At 35.1% G+C, this 18602-nt stretch overlaps 1 pseudogene; it reads left to right on the top strand.

Moving 5' to 3' along the window:
• The first annotated feature begins 2815 nt into the window (after positions 1-2815).
• The window catches only part of LOC149792335 (uncharacterized), a 72078-nt pseudogene continuing 56291 nt past the window's right edge, over positions 2816-18602 (top strand).

Below are 18602 nucleotides of genomic sequence, written 5' to 3' on the forward strand. Positions count from 1 at the left end.
AAAGACAATGTTGTAATACACCATATTATGGTGAAATTAATTATATTATTAAATTCCTGCGTATATTGACAGCTAAATTTATTAGATTGACTGTAACGCATTCTGACATAGTAGCGTGATCTCAATAAGAAAAGTAATTTTAGTACAAGCGTGCTTGAGCAGTGTGGTAGAAGATAGCAGCGGCTTTATAAAGAACTATATAAAAATTATAAAGAATTTAAATTCGATATCAATCGTGTCATAAATCTATTTAAAATTTATCATAACAATTTGATTAAGTTTTGTGATTTTAGAGTGCAAAAGTTAGTATCGGTTATATACAAATATATGATTGATGGTTTCAGAATACTTGGCCGAAATTCTTTTCTACTTAGATGTTCATGCTTTGTCGCTCTGACAGCTATCTGCCAGTGCACTGTCTGCACTCGTATTTACACACTCCTATTCACGTCACATGACCTTAGCTAGCCAATCAATGTTGGTCCTTTTCGGAGCTAGCCTTGTCGGTAACCAAGTCAACTGTTCACACTGCATAGAAAAATCCCTCTGAACACAAAATTGAGACAGAATTAAGTTGTCTTCTCAATATCCGTGGTGTGCGTTTTTACTTTTAATCTTATTTGTATATTCATTCATATGATTACGTAGAACTGCACGTAACGGACAAGTGAATTTCGATGAGAATTGAGCGAGAATACAACGTAATGATAATGCAGTGAGTCGTAATACGGTTAGAAATAGTCCCTATCAAATGCATACTATATTGCACATTAAGGTAAAATAGCAAGTAATACATAACCAAGAACTTACAATAATGAATAGTAACATTAGTTTTAACTTATTGTTCAACAAAAGTCTGACATGCGGAATGTGATTCTTCGGCCGGGCACATCAATTACATCACCATCTCCGCTGTTTCGGTAACAAAACTCCACTCGATGGTTTAAGTCACTAATTAATGGACTAACATTTTATTTATGGTTTGATATTCCAAAATCATGGAAGGTAGGATAATTTATTTCCTAATTATTCATGAGAAATTTCAGCATGACACACGGATGGTCAAACATGGAAATGAATAGGGCACAATTACTGCTATTATGCGAACTTCTTTCCACTTCATGTTGATATCCCAGGACTTGTAGAACTGCTGATGTCTTTAAATGAATTCCTTGACGAATTCATTAATATTCATGACAACAGCGTGACATTATACGAGGATCAGAGCAAGGTTTTATACTCACATTTAGCATAAAACACAGGATACACATTTATAAGAGATGCAGATGGCGATCTAAACGATGGTGGGTGGTATGGAATCTTCAGGCCTGATACATACCAAACTGTATGGAATCTTCAGGCCTGATACATACCAAACTGTGTGGAATCTTCAGGCCCGATACATACCAAACTGTATGGAATCTTCAGGCCCGATACATACCAAACTGTATGGAATCTTCAGGCCCGATACATACCAAACTGTATGGAATCTTCAGGCCCGATACATACCAAACTGTATGGAATCTTCAGGCCCGATACATACCAAACTGTATGGAATCTTTAGGCCTGATACATACCAAGATAGATACAAAACTGTATGGAATCTTTAGGCCTGATACATACCAAGATAGATACCAAACTGTATGGAATATTCAGGCCTGATACATACCAAAAGTGCAATCTGGTCGATACGTTGAAGAAGAATGGTGAGCAGTAGGAATGGATCCAAGGTCCAGTACCTGCTGCATATTTGAATTTGTCTTTTCACTGGCAGAAAATGTATACATAGCTACAGTCTGAGACTATGAAATTAGGACAATTAGCAGTAGAGAAGGCGAACAGACCAAGCAAAAAAGCTTCCAAATGCCGAAATAATCCTTCCTACAAAAAAGAATTAAAATGACGTAAAATGACCTTAAAAATCAAAATAACTAACCACGTTGAGGATTCCCTCGAAGAGATTAGTTCATTTTATTTTATTGTTGTTTTCTCTGACTGAAAACTCGTCATAGACACGAATATTTTACGAAACGAACCATCCTGAGGTCGCGCCTTCTCTGCTGCTTTAATTAAATTATTATTTGTTATATAAAATGATGGTACATCCGGAATCTTATACTGCCCGGTTAGCTCGGGAGCGACTAGAAGCAATTAAAAAATTTCTTCATGTTAGAGACTCATTCAGAAAAAACCTACAGGCGCGGCAAGAAGCACAAGTTGAATACGCAGAGGGCACGAAACAGTTATTGAAACCCGTCACAACAGCTACTGAGAAAGTCGTAACAGCTATTAAGGAGGATCTTCTTCCAGTATCAAAACAGACTGCTGAACAAACTGAAAAAATAGCAAGAAGAACCAAGAAAAGAAAAAGGATTTTACGAGACCTTCCAACTGATATAGTTGAAGCTCAACCTCCACCTGTCAATGAAGAAATACTTGAGGGTATTGGCAAAATCGTACTGAAGTCGTCGATGTGAACAAAGAACTTGCTTATAAACCAATAATAGAAAACATTGAATTGCTTAAAACATTTAAGGAAGGGTTTATCGAAAATATTAGAAATACTACAGAAGATGATTTACCTAAAAAAATGCTGTTTGGTATATATGATAAATCTAAAATATTAAAACCCGGCTATGATAACGTAAACGATGACAATTTTACTAAATGGGTATATCGTATATATTACAACATAAAACAAATAAAACGTAATGTTTGTAAATACAATACACTTGTTGAAGAAATAAGCAAACTTAATAAAGACAGACTGGAACAAATAGAACAACAACAATCTTCTTCACCGTAACAAAAGTTGATGACGGAACTTAAAAGGTTTGAAGAGCTACTTAAAAAAGCAAGGGCGGAAAGATCACCCCTAAAACTCTTTGAGAAAAAGGCGGAAACAACAAGTGAGAAAGAAGGAGCAACGGGAAGTGGCTTTACTGAAGGTGTTCTTGTTACTCTTCGTCCTGATAGGATTCTCAATGACGTACAACTGTTAAAAGTTCTCATAGGAAGAAAACGAGCTGGTAATAACTCACCAGAAATAATTAATGAAGCAGCTGATATTTGTCGGCGATTATTTCAAGGTGGTATCATGAATATCGGCACTTACCGAGAACTTATTGATGAACTCGTTGATGATTATCATAGTGACTAGTTGTCACTATGATTAGATAAATAGTAAGTAAAATAAGATGATCGTACACAATAGTCATTATGGACCTGTAATGGTCAGAGCAATAACCTCACGATTACCAACCTACAGAGCAATTTACGGAGATGGACTTGGTGATGTTGTTCAGGGATTATTTAGAAGTTTAGCTCCAAAAGTAGCACCTGTTGCAAAACAATTATCGGTGAAAGCTATTGATGTTGTTCGTGAAAAAGCTCCTGGTGCAATCGTCAATGCTGCTGGTAAGGCGTTCTCGGCGATCAAAGAAAGACTAGCACCATTAATACGACGAAAATCACAGCCAGTGAAATTACCAAGCAGTGCAGTTATGCCTGTAAATGTCAGTAAAATAATAAATCAAGCTGCAAATCAAAAGCTGGCAGCGCTTGCAGATCAAGGACTCGGTGAATCGGGGAATAATATTTCAACTTTAATATTAGGAAGCGGAGTTTTCCGAAGGCCGTAATCCACGTGTTAGACGAAAATAATTTTAATAAAATGTTTAATTGCATATCTGACACAGCATCTGACATGGAAAGACCGGTCCTTAAAGATGAGTCCGTGCGTGATTATCAGCTTTATTCCCATGACGCACGATTACCAGATCAACGTGGAAGAATTGAACTGCAAGTCCATGACACAATTAGATACTTTTTTTTAACCCGCTGAGGCTTTTATTGAGGTAGAAGGTGAAATCATAAGAACGGATAATACTGTATATGCAAATGAAATACGAGTTGGTTTTGTCAACAACGGCATTATGGCACTGTTTGATAGCGCCACCTACATGATTGAGGGAAAAAATATCGAGACAATTCAGAAAGATGTCGACGTTGCTACAGCAATAATAGGTTTGGCAAAATATTCTGATGATTACACAAAATCAGCCGGTCCTACAATGAAGTTTTACAAGGATAATAGTGATTCCCCCGACGACAATCAGTATGAAAAAAGACGACCAAGAAACAATGCCAATAATGCTGACGCTGATGTGTGGCCAGTGGTTCATGGTGCTAATGAAAATTTCAACTTGGGATTTTCAACACGCAGAGCAATGTTGGAAGGGCCTCATAGAACTTTTTTCATGCGCGATTCCACTATCACATATCTTTGGATTTTGTAGAAATGTTAGAAAAGTTATCTTTAGAGCTAAACACATGGTTGCTCTTGTGAGAAAAGTTACCGACGACGACGCTATCTGAAGACCTGTTTGTGATCCTGGTAAAGTAGTACGAACAAAACTGTCGTTGTGGATGCCGGTAATGACTCCAATGATCGCAGAAGAACAGCGACTATTATCTTTCATGGATACAGGTGGTAAGTCCCTGTTGTCATGGTTGACAACAACCACGGACAGTTTTCAAACTGATATTAACGGTCAATTTGTATGGCACATAGCATCACAGTAAAGTGTTTCTGCACCGCGACATATATTTGTTGCTTTTCAGAATTATAATCGAGTAAACTCATATGATATTTGACAGACTGGTGTTACCGAGGTTTCTTTATGGGTAAACGGACAACAAGAACCAACAGAAAACATACTTCTGAATTATGAACAAAATCGTATAGCACGTGTGTATCATCGGTTAATGACTTTTATGGGACGTGATCAAAATGCAGACACCGGTTTACAGATCTCACAACACGATTTTAAAAGTCGGTATCCGATCTATTACTTTTCGCTGGAGCATCTTGATTTATCCAAACAATCTGTCGTTGATATACACTTCAGAACCAGCGTGAATACAGGTGGTGGTGTTAATTACAGAGGAATCGCGGTCATACTCAGTGACAAAGTGATGTTACTTGAAGGTGGTAGTGGTCGAATGAGAGTCGTTCATGCACCAGTAGAACATCTTCAATCGTTGTAATTTAAAAACACGAGTATTATCATAAAAGAACTGCGGAATAAAAATATCACTAAAGCGAGATCAGATCACGGGTGGTCAAAATAAATTATCATTATCAGAACGTCAACTTAAACATTTCAACAGCGCTAAACAATCAAAAACAGGCGACAAACTTCATCTTTCTGCGGGTGCGATTAAAGACTCAATTAAAACACGTGGTATTTTTCCACTTCTTTCAGCTATAGCAGCGTTGATAGTCGCAGCCGCTCCAGCCGTAGCGAAAGCAGCTGCGTTAGGTGCTGTTGGAACCGCTGCTGGAATGACATTAAAGAAGGCAACGGGAAAAAGATTAAAAAATGAGTGCGGTCCACTCGTGGACAGGGTCTAAGATTACCAGGATCTCATCGAGGAAGAGGTCTGAGGCTTCCAGGAACACTTCGTTAATTATTCCAGCATCACATTTTGATTTACTTGATGCTGCTAAACAACTAAAAATAAAAAACTTCAGAGGTGTTTTAATGCGAGATCAATTACCACAACGACCAAACAATATTGAAACGGGTATTATTAATCTCGATGATAATTCAGGACCTGGTACTCATTGGGTATCATATGCAATTGATCCACGTGGAATGGTTTTTTTCGATTCGTACGGGTTAGCTCCACCGCGTGAGTTTATCAAATATGTCGCGCCACTTCACGCAAAAGTTTGGTATTCAACGCTACCAACACAAACAATAACAGATCCGCCAATATGCGGCCGTGAAGTGATTAATGTACTTAACGCTATATCAAAGTCTTCCAATGCACCTCGTAAAGTTGTGCTTGTTTATACAAGTAACTGTTTCGTTTTAAAAAGATCTTAAATTATAATAGTTGATATTTACAGAAAATTTTCCTCTACCAGTGTTAAGAAAAAAAAGATGATATTGATCTGTCGAAGTACGCGACTAAAAATGAACTTGCTGATATTATAAATCTTACTAGAGTTGACCGAGATGAAGTTGTTGTTTATCAGGATAAATACGGTATTTTAAAAACGAGCAATATCAAATGGAATAATTTAGTTCGACGAGTACTCGGTGCGGTCACGGATAACATTCCAGTATTTACCGACGGCGGTAGAATCAGAGACTCAAGTATATCGTTTGCAACCATCAGAGATGAAATTCCAAGAAGCGTTGCTAATCGTTTGAAAAACACTGGCGACACAATAACGGGCGAACTCAGCATGAACGGGAATAAGATAGTGATTTTGAGAGATCCAACATCCGACGAAGATACCGCAACGAAAAAATACGTTGACGTTAACTACGGTATTGTGGATTATAAATTATCAACGTTGCGGACCGAGAACGATGTTCACGTAAGCGCGTTTATAAATCTTCGTAGAAATTTTCAATGAGTTAATAAAAATGCGGATGATTTTTTGGTACTACACCCACCGTTGATATAAAACTCTCTGATATCAAGACGAACATTGACACGATTAAAAAAAACACAAGAAGACATCGTAAGTGGGATTCCTGAGATCGTTAACAAAATTAATCAAATTAAAATCCCACACAAGCAGATTACCAACATAGTATACACAGTATCATCTGGATTCTCATCATGGTCAGAGCAAAATAAAACTCTCAAGCATACTGCAGAGGTTACTGGTGTATACAGGCTGTCTGTCTTCAGTGCTGCAAAATTCGAGATATTTACAACGTATCCATGGCGGCATTCAACCGATAAGTTTTCTGTAGTTGTGTCTATCATATTAAATAAAGGAAATGAAGAAATATTTATTCTGAAAGCAGCTGATAAGAAATTAACCGCAACATCTTACTGGTGGTGTCTAGAATTTGTAGCTGAAACACCTCAATTGATTACTGTATAAAATATAATGAGTACCTCAATTGACGTTCAAAGATTCAGATACAATCAAGCACGTGAATGGCAAACAAAATTAAAAGATACCGTCGAACAATACGCGGTAAAAATAAAGAAATATCGTAGGCGATTAGTTATCGTCGACGTAATTGTTTATTCAGTATCCGCTGTTGTTACTGGAACCGGCGTGTTATTATCAACAATAACAATGATGGCACCAGTAGCTGTAACAATCTGTATTTCAGCTACAACAACAACTGCCGGTGTTCTTAATATCGTTGCAAAAAATATGTACTTGCACGAATGAAAAATTAAATGATTATATGATAAAATTACATACAGCGACAACAGCATACTCCAAGTTATCTTCGTTGTTACCAGCAAGCCTTAATGATGGAATAATTTCTGATTATGAGTTTTCAGAAATGATTAAAGTATATCACGATGGCGCTAGTGTTAAAGGTACAAGTATATTCAATAATGACATCGCAAGAGCTACTTCAACAAATTGTAACGAACACAACTCCGTTGAAAACCACGATGATCTCAGTAAGCTCGACTAATCCTGAATTTAACATCAACTTTCCAACCGCGATTCCAGTAAAAGAAATCGCACTAGCACAATTATGAGTATATTACAGTTAGCCAAACATCGGATCGAAATCATTTAATGGATTGACAGTAAATAATTCGCTTGTATTTGCTAATAAGAACAAACCGGAAGGAACACCTGACTGGCAAGTTATTGGGATACCCACTGGCAGTTATGAGACTGAACAAATCAACGATGTATTTCAGCGCAAAATAAAACCAATAACCGGAAAAGAATCAAAAATATCAATTAACGTTCATGAGTCAACTTTATCCTCTGCAACTGAAATACATTCGCAAGATTACGTCGTTAATATTTATCAGTCATCGATAAGATCTGTTTTAGGTTGGCCTGAAATCCCGCCGGAGTATCATGGACCACCAGAACCGAAGTTAAATGAATTTCTCACGGACGAAAAGAGATTTATGACAGATCCAGAATATCGAAAAACTCATCCGTGGAACATAACAGATATCCCCTATTATATTACTGAGATTGGTGGCACAAGACATCCTAAGTTATTATATGCCGATGATTTAACAAATGCAAACGAGATGGGTAGACATTTCATCGATGAAAAAAATCAGATCATTTTCCGTCATCATTAAGTCTGAACATAAGAAAGTAATTATTAAATTACAAAATTTATTTTCTAGTGTCGCACAATATTACAACGTTGATACAAATTATTGAATAAAAATAACATCTAAACCAGGTTGCATCAGACCTCGAGTTTATCAATAAACAGATCATTGTGTAGGTATTTGACTTTGGTAATTATATAACGTATTATGTTCCTCTATACCCAGACGCAAATACATTTAAACAGCTGTTCCTAAGACAATACGCAATCACAGAAAGACAATTACCAACATTTGAAATACCAGAATTTAAAACTGAGGAACTAAAAAATCAGTCAACGATATTATCAACGAAAACATTCCTAAAATTGTCGAGTTATGGAAAAAAGTACCTCCACCTCCTGTTATTCTCAAACATAACAATGATCCATACGGAGGCGGACGTCATATCTCACCAGAATATAACATCAACGATCGCGGTTAATTTCGTTTGTGATGTGATCGATGACAGCTATCAATTAAATCTTGGAAAGTCAAATCAGGCTCAACAAGGATACATTTTTTACACATTCACTCCGCAAGTACCTCCTGGGGATTTGATCGTGCAAGAACCAATCAATCCTGTTTATTTACGGTGTCATAATAATATATTATCACGAATAAATTTCAAATTCACTGATCATTTAGGACACTTAACTGACCTGCGTGGGGAAGAATTGCTTATAAATCTGTATATAAGATCGTCGATCTGATAGCGTGAACATCAGAAATCAAATATTCAGAAAAAATAATAAATATTTCTGATAATAAATATTTCAGAATATTTCTGATAATAAATATTTCAGAATAATAATAAAAATAATTCAGAATAATAATAAAATAATTCATATGATAAATTATTCGGAATAATAATAAATATTTTCTGATGATAAATATTTCAGAGTAATAATAAAATATTTCTGATGATAGATATTTCAGAATAATAATAAAAAATTCAGAATAATAATAAAATATTTCAGAATAATAATAAAATATTTCTGATGATAAATATTTCAGAATAATAATAAACTTTTTCTCATGAAAAATATTTCAGAATAATAATAAAGTATTTCTCACGATGAATAATTCAGAATCATAATAAAATATTTCTGACGATAAATAATTCATAATAATAATAAAATATTTCTGATGTCAAATAATTAAGAATAATAAAAAATATTTCTGAATAATAATAAAATATTTCTGATGATAAATATTTCAAAATAATAATAAAATATTTCTGATGATAAATATTTCAGAATAATAAAAAAAAAATCAGAATAACAAACTGATGATGATATTTCAGAATGACAATAAAATATTTCTGACGATACATATTTCAGAATGATAAAAAAAATATTTCAGAACGATAATAAAATATTTCTGATGATGATATTTCTTATAAGATTTCAGAATAATAATAAAATATTTCGAAAAAGAAAAACGGAAAGATTACACGTACTCAGCCACAGTCGTTTCGTTACCCTGAATCGTATCACCATTAACTGACAATTTTTCTTATTTGTCTTATACGAGGATTAATTATTTTCTTTACTTCGTATTCAAGGGCTAATTCTGATCTAATTTTTTCTACTGCGGTAGATAGAGAGACGAATTCCCTCACATCGTTTTCTTTTACTGCAGCTAGTGACTGAAAAATCGCCGTTTGACTATGTTTTACGAACTTGTATTCAGATGGCAGCGTGTATCCTCCTTCATTTTTTCGTTCTTCTAAAATTTCGAAATCAGAAATAATATTTTCAGGATTTAGTTCAACAGATATATTAATTCCTTTTTTTCTAAATTTTTAATAGCAGAAATAATATCATTGATATTTTCATGGTTCATTTTACAGTGTATATATACATATATATATATATATATATATATATATATATATATATATATATATATATATATATATATATATATATATATATATATATATATATATATATATATATAAGGAAAAAAAACCGTATTTATGGGGTCCTTTCATTGGCCTGTGTGTCTTTCATAGGGTCCCTTCTTGAGACCTTTCTTATGGTCTTCTATGACCGTTTCTCTTGGCCGACATTCTTTCTGAATGTCCTTGTGGGGTACCCTTCACACATAACGCTACGGTTAACTTTAAGGACGGCACAACATATAAACCTTAATTAACTTAATTCTAAGCACAGCACAACATATACGGGGCCATTCTCTACGCTCAACAGATTCTTGCACACCCTCCCCCATAATCAACGCTTGGGGGATGCAAAATGAGAACCCACCACGTGGTGAGTGTGGGGAGGGTGGGTTTTTTTTCTATTGAGAAACGAGCCTGGGCGGAGCCCCAATTATATATATAAAAATCGCCAGACCTGGAGTATCACAGTCCTATGCTTTAGCAATGAGCTAGGGAGCATCTGACAGATATATGTTTTAGAAATCATTATAAAGTTGGCCGTTAACAGAGAACAAATCATAACTGAGGAAATCATTACAAACATATATTTTCCTTATTTTTCCCAGTTGGATCGCAAGATACAACATGAATTTAGTTCTGAACACACGAATTCAGGTATGAACGTATTTCTACTTAATTTGCAAACTTGGATAACATACATACCTAAAATAATTCAGGAAACAGTGTGGCTTCTGGTTTTTTTGTTTTGTTAATTATAATCACAGAAAAAATAAAGATGATGCAGGATATTTTGTTTTCTTAAAAATATCTAATTTGCCCTTAAGAAAGGATTACACGTACCGTACTGACATTCCTGATATAAAACAACGGGAAATACAATGGAAATAACTGATATTCTTCCCGTAAGCCACTCTCGACAAACGCACAATCAAATAAGTACGGTTTGTCGAATTAAGATTACAATATTGCGGATTAAGTTTTTTGTCAACTGACTTTAGGGATACACGACAAGAGAGACTTAACCAGAAAAAATATTTATTTATGAATCGTAAATAATTACAAGTCTGTATTGTTATTTCTGACAGAGTCAATGGGAGGTAAATCTATCGAACGACGTATCCTCACCAGAGTTATGTCCCTTCAAAAACGCTGAAAAATTTATAAAAACTTCGGATTTTAGCGATGTAGAATACAAACAAGAAAAGAAATTAAATAAAATACTTAATAAATATAACGGCATAACCACTAATACCCACCGAGATAGTTTAATTTGACAGTTATCTCTAACAATAATGGAAAATGATTTTTTATTTATATTTTTTTGGAAGAGCGGATTTGCATATATTTTATTATCTTTTCGTATGAAGGCATGCAGATATCAAAATATTTTGCAGCAGCATTCATTGATTGAAAAATTCTCTCTTCACCAGTCTCTGTATTAAAGGATTTAATCGCCTCATGAATCTTTATATATTTACAAGTCCCACCCCGTGCAGAATTCTCACTCTGTGTAATAGCTTGAAGGTTCTGTAAAGAATTATTTTTTGAATTTTAGTCTATATGATTGATCACAAGACCACCTTTGATCACCCCAAACAAATATTCGTATATAAATCGGTGACAAATATATATTTTTAGTTTATTTTCCTTGATACTGAACATGAGATAACCATGATTATTAACAGTACCAACTGGTATTTTTCGTCGACAGTGTCTAATCACACCATCACGATTTGCTTCGTAGTTCGTTATTATATGGTGCTTCGCAAACTCTTGGCTTGTAGGGTTATCCATTTTTGTATAATAATATCATTTGCTTAAATTGTAATTTGCCTAATGATTACTCTGAAGACTTAGATAATCCTCTACACACTTATAACCCTGTCACTGTCATTATTTTTTAAAATCATAATATCTCTTGCGCTGCCTGTTTCTTTTACCACCACATTATGCACACAACTTTGTTTTCTTCTAACTCCAACACCACATCGCAGACACGGTATTGGTCCTAAGCTCTCATTACGAACGCTTTGTAAATGAGACCTGCACAATTCTTTTATGCATGATTTATTACAAAGATTCAATGAGCCTATCATCAGCCACTTGTATTTATCTCTTGCTTGAGACATTGTATATATAATATTTCAATTCAAAATGTTTGTCTTGATTAAAATATGAATGAATTCGAGAGAGAGATACAAGATCAAGACCTCTAAAGATAATTTTAATAGTGACAATATATCCTGACTTGACAATAAAATAACTGGTTGATCCGAAAAATAAAAGCTTGATTAATAAAATTCACGACGCCAAGAAATAATTTCGCACAGATGGCGCATCTCACGTATGGTCAACGATCAAAATTATACGCCTTGAATCTGTCATCGATGCTACGATGAACGACAAACGAGCGGCAACTATCATTATCTACCTTGACAATCGAAAATATTTTTTCAGAGTAAAATTTATTGTGCTAACAGAAACGGATAATTGGATTATCTGTGACAAATATGATCCTTCTATCATAATGAAAAATTGACATACTGACTAAAACTTCCAAACCAGGAATGTTGACTGGTATTGACAAACCGTATTATGAGCGAGCGTATCCTGTAACAGCAGTTATCTATGAAATCTATCCGATAAATGAAAAATAATGTTCATAATCTGAAGCCAACGAAATTTTCAAAAATAAATTGCGTAGCCGAACGAGTAACAGAGCATTTTACAAATGTTATGCGTGGAAACTGTCTGACGGATCTACGACGTGAAACAACAAACAAATGGGCTGATTCAGTCAAGGATAAAGGAGCTACAATAAACGATGTTGCTGAGTTAGAAAAAACACTAAAATTCCCAATAACGGTGAAAACAATAACACGAGAAGTATTGTATGAATCGAAATATACATCGAAAGGAGCTCCGATAAATATCGTTGATTATAATGCTCACGCGTGGACCAGCGCTGTCACAGTGTTTCCACGAGATCGAACTGTAAGATTTTACACACACACCCCCAAGAATTCTGGGGGAGGCATATTTGATTTTATTAATGAAATAAGTAAAAACGACCCTGTGTCAGTGTGGCTATGCAAGAATTCAAATGATAAAAAATATGATCAATTTGTACGACCTAACGGTGAAATATATCGTAAAAAATCTCTCCACGAAGAAATGAAAAATCTTGCGCAGAAATTCTCAACACAGAATACCGAGCAATTACTTAATAATTAGTTTACCGTTCCGTCAGTTGCAGCTCACTTTGCAAGAGAGAAAAATTCGTGGAAGCCAACACGATTTGAACGTCTCGAAGACGTACAATTAAGTTGTTGTGAATACGGACACGGCGGATTGTTGAATACCAATTATAATTGCAACGATTTTATTTCCGTTGATATGGTTGCGTGTTATCCAGGATGTTTCCTTGGACTTGGAGAGTGTTCTGGATACTTTAAAAGATTTGGACATCCCACACACGAGATGACAAGAGTATCGATAAATGGACCACTACCTGATTTTGACCTAACCGGATTCGCTCGTATTGCATCATTCGAGTTTGGTAAGGGTCTTCAACCTATTTGTTATGTTTGGTTTGGCAGACACTTTTCAGAAAAACGCTGGGCACCAATAGTGATATTATTATAATATATGCTTGATTGTAAAATACTGATATCGTTGATTTTAGGCGAGCAATTATATCATATCGGACGCAGACCGAAGTTTGGTTACCAACACCTGATGATGATAAAACCGCAAAAGATCTCGGCAGAAGAATTATCGTTAAATTTACTCAATGTGGGACACATGATCATAAACGACATTATGCATGATTAATTATGGAAAATGTTGAATATGATTTTATAATCGCCGATGCAACAAAGAGAAATATATTTGTGAGTCGATAAAACGTTTATTTATCTGACGGAACACGGCTGGGTACAATTGTTGGTTATACTGATGGCGAATCACCTCAGTTCACTCATTTAAGATCTTCAATGCTCGCGTATGTTTCTATAAATCTATTATTGATGATAAATAGATTCGCTGACACTGCAGTTAGAGTTGAAACGGATTCGTTTTATATCGAAAACAAAATACTTAAGATTACTGACTCGTTTTACAACCACTGATGCATCATGGGGTTCGTGGAGGATAAAAAAAGAAATGTTATATAATTATTCCAAATCCACAGATGTTGCGATTAAAGATATTTATTACAAAAATAATCAGATATCAGAATTATCGTCTGCGGCATCTGTGTATGATCCAGTATCCAGACACAAGACCGTTTCTCTAAACGGACCGGGAGATTCTGGTAAGACGACTCGAGCGATCGAATTATTTCGACAGAATTCAGATACGGTTGTTTTAATACCTACACACAGACTTGCAAGAGAAACGAAACAACGAGGAGTGCAACCATGTACCTATCACAGCTTTTTTCGGTACAAGGGTGACGCATGGATTCCTGATAGGACGGGAGAGAAATATATTCCAAGGATTATCGTTTGGGATGAAATATGTAGTGTCGTTAGAAACATTAAAAACATTTCTTGATTGGTTATTAACAAAAAATACTGCTGTGATGATGTGTGGCGATCACGGCCAACCACCACCTTTTGTTGGACCATCTCCACATGATTGGCTAAAGAATTTTGTTGATTACTATGAAGAAATAACTGATGATCATAAAGCACTTGATCCAGAATTAAGTGAGGTTAAAATATTAATCAGACTATAACCGAATAAAATTCAATATGAAATAATGCGTGAAATAATTTCAGAGACTTCAATGAACGACCTTCTGCAAACGTGGAGATCAAACGATGTCATAGTTGCAAGTAGAAAGATAGTTCGTGATGCACTTCAACAGCGGTTTTTTCAGTTAGATAAAGAAAAGTTACAAAATTTTGTATTAAATGATATTGTTTTAGTTGATGTCAATACTACTGAAGATGCGTTAAAAATAAACAAATCTCCGTGGACGCTAGGATACGCGACGACAATTCACTCATCTCAGGGGTTAACTATTTCTGATACGCGAGTTTGGATCGTCGATGATCGTATCCAATGGTCAAGTTTAGTTTATCTCGCAGTGTCCCGATTCAGAAGAATATTTCAGCTGCGGAGAATTGTCATAGACGTTACAGAAACTACTGGCGATGTCCTCGATGATAGTGATATAATAAGAAAAAAACTAGTTAGTTATAAACAGTGTGAAGAAAAACAACAAACGCGACTTTGACCTTGATGTTGAATTTATCATGGCGCTGAAACAACAGCAGAATAATCATTGTGTAAGCTGCAATTGTATAATGTTGTAGCAGTACTCGAGTAATAATCCAAGACAATTCACCGTAGACAGAAAAGATAGTAGTCTTGGTCACACACGAAAAAATACAATGTTGACCTGTCTTGAATGTAACAGGCGTAGAGGTGCTAGTTAAGTGATCGCGGTGGTAATTGTGTATCCTCAGGAATCACCTGTAATTGTTCACGTGTAAATCCACGTTGAGGAGCACTTGAATCCAGTCTGTAGATTGCGGGTCTACCAGTAGATCTAGTTATACTAGATATCTTGTGCGTTGTAATACTCCAAATAGGATCAGTCGCTCTTTTTTACCACCTTCAACTTCACCGGGATCATATAAATATCTTACAGTAACATTACCCAGTACTGGCTGCGCTGAAAAAATCACAACGTTGTACGGGTATATGTTTTTTTTTGTAATTGCATTTAATGGGTTTCATGTTGGTTGTTCGAGTAATCTCATTATTTAACGAGCAATCACACTTGGTAATCTTGCAACGCATTCACGAGATCCCGTATCCTGAATTATTTCCTTCGCGTGTTGATATCCAAATAACCTCACAGCAAGTGTTCGATTAAATCGTTTTTGACATTATGTCGCTTCATCAACGATGATACTGGACCAAGAAATTCTTTGCCAGGATCAACTTGTAATAATTGTGGCCATCGCAGACCACCTTGTTGATAAATTCGTTCAAAAGCAGAAGCTAATTCAAATCATGTTTTAGTTGATAATGGTTCTGCCTCTTTGCATCTACTTGCAACGTCAATAACAGTTAATGCGTATTTGTATGTTATTTGAAGTCTTCCAATTTTAATAGTATCGTGTGGTAAAAATAAGATATCTGCTTGTTGAACTTCATTAGGAATACTAACATCGAAATGTGCGTACTGAATTCGTTTCGGTGGTGGTAGGTAAAATTTGCCTTATTGCCTGTTGCGATAACCACGCTGCGGCGGCAGAACGCTTGACATTTGCTGCATCAGCGAGTTTACTAATTGCTGCTTTACCCCTCCAGTATCCCCTTGGACTATAATAAATTGATTCCATTTAATAATAATTAATAAATTAATTACCAGCCCCAACACCAGTTTACTTTTCATCGCAGATCTTACCAATTAGCTGATGATTCTCTGATATTTTTATTTCTTATGGAATTTAATGAATGAATCAATTTCACATCTGCAATATGTCTATCTTGTAGGTTTTTATTTTTATAAGCCACATCATGCACGTGACATGCTTTATCAATATCATTTATAGGATATTCACCTGGTTTTGGTTGATCTTGTTCGTCAAGCCTGATATCAAGTCGAGTACCAGGACCACAATAATTATATCCTGGAAGATGTTTTTCTCCAGGATATTTAGCCCAGGGAGTGCCTGGGAATTTTGACTTTAATGTAGCAATATCACCACCGTCTTTATGTTGAATTTTGGGTAAAAACGAAAACTTCTCTCTGTTACATATTGCACATCTTCCACCGTAGGCTATTCTTTTATTTTTTGTTGTAACAGTGGATAGATCATTAGTTGGAGCTTTAGCTCTGCAGCGCAAACAATATAAATTCATATAATTAAGTATAATATGGATATAATTGATTTCTCAGCGACAAAAAACAAGAGCCAATTAAACATCATCCAGCGCTACTAAATTCTATCAGAATGATAATAATAGGTCCATCTGGATCGGGTAAGACACAATTGCTACTTAATTTAATAATGAGATGGTTAAAGTGGGATAAGTTGTATTTAATAGCACCATCAGTTGATGGTCAGAGATGCTATGATGTACTTAAAGATTCTGATGATAATGCAAGATTGTTGGATGAGCGCGGTGATAACGTCATTAAATTTATAACCGATATTGATGAAGCGCCGATTGTTGATGTTTTAGACGAATTTATTAATAATTTAGTTGTATACGATGATGTGATACAGGACAAACAATCAAATCAAGCTAGGATTTTTTCTCGAGGAAGACATAAAAACACTGATGTGATTTATGTTACTCAGAGGTACACACAAATACCAAAAGTGATCAGAGACAACAGTAATATTTTAGTTGTTTTTAATGGAGTTGATACACATACGTTGCGAAATATTCACCAGACCTGGTGTGGCGGTGACATGGATATAATTAAATTTAAAAATTTCTTTTCACGAGCACAGTCAACCCCACACGGATTTATAACGATACACTTACATGATCTCAGAACAAGATATCGTGTGGGTCTTGATAAAATATTTGGTTAATAGCAGCAGAGATGGCGTGACCTCAAGTTGGTTCGTTTCGTAATATATTCATGTCTATCTTGACAAGTTTTCAGTCAGAGAAAACAACAACAAAATAAAATGAACTAATCTCTTCAAGGGAATCCTCAACGTGGTTAGGTATTTTGATTTTTAAGGTCATTTTACGTCATTTTAATTCTTTTTTTTTAAGGAATGTTTATTTCGGCATTTGGAAGCTTTTTTGCTTGGTCTGTTCGCCTTCTCTGCTTCTCAATTGTTTCCAAGTTATGACCCGTGGCAGGGTCGCTAGGGATTAAGGATTAAACATAATGGTAATGTCGACAGTATATCTGTATTAGTCTTTTCATGTATTTAATTAGTAGTCATGATTTTTATCCAAATTATGAACAACGAATTTAACAAGGAATTCATATGTGCGACTGATGCTGGCAGCTGGGGCTTAGGATAGACATATGAATTCATTCTTTCACGCACAGTGCGTGTATAAATGGTAGTATGGTGGGATCTCTATTGTTTCTAGGCTATCACCCACGGGATAAGTCCACGGAGATTGGGATCTAGACCAAAGGACCAATGCCAGCTGCGTGTGTGAATGGTTCTCCATTCCCTATACATTATATCATTCATGTGCACTGAGGCATTAAAGGTACCTTTTTAAATTTCTACCCGCTCCCTGTCCCATTTCGCCTCTCCCCCCTTCCTCGGGTTCAGAAAAATACATTTGACTATAAACAAAGATACTCATGTAATGATTCTGGGTGAAAATGAACTGGGAACAAATAAGTAAGTAAATAGGCTTTTGCTATGCTGAGATAGGTTACCTTCTATAAAAAAACGAGGTTTGTACATACATACATACATACATACATACACACACACACACACATATATATATATATATATATATATATATATATATATATATATATATATATATATATATATATATATATATATATATATATATATATATATATAGATATATATATATATATATAGATATATAT

This window comes from Sinohyriopsis cumingii, chromosome 9 (assembly GCF_028554795.1).
Source record: "Sinohyriopsis cumingii isolate HCF-2022 chromosome 9, ASM2855479v2, whole genome shotgun sequence".
Lineage (NCBI taxonomy): Eukaryota > Metazoa > Mollusca > Bivalvia > Unionida > Unionidae > Sinohyriopsis > Sinohyriopsis cumingii.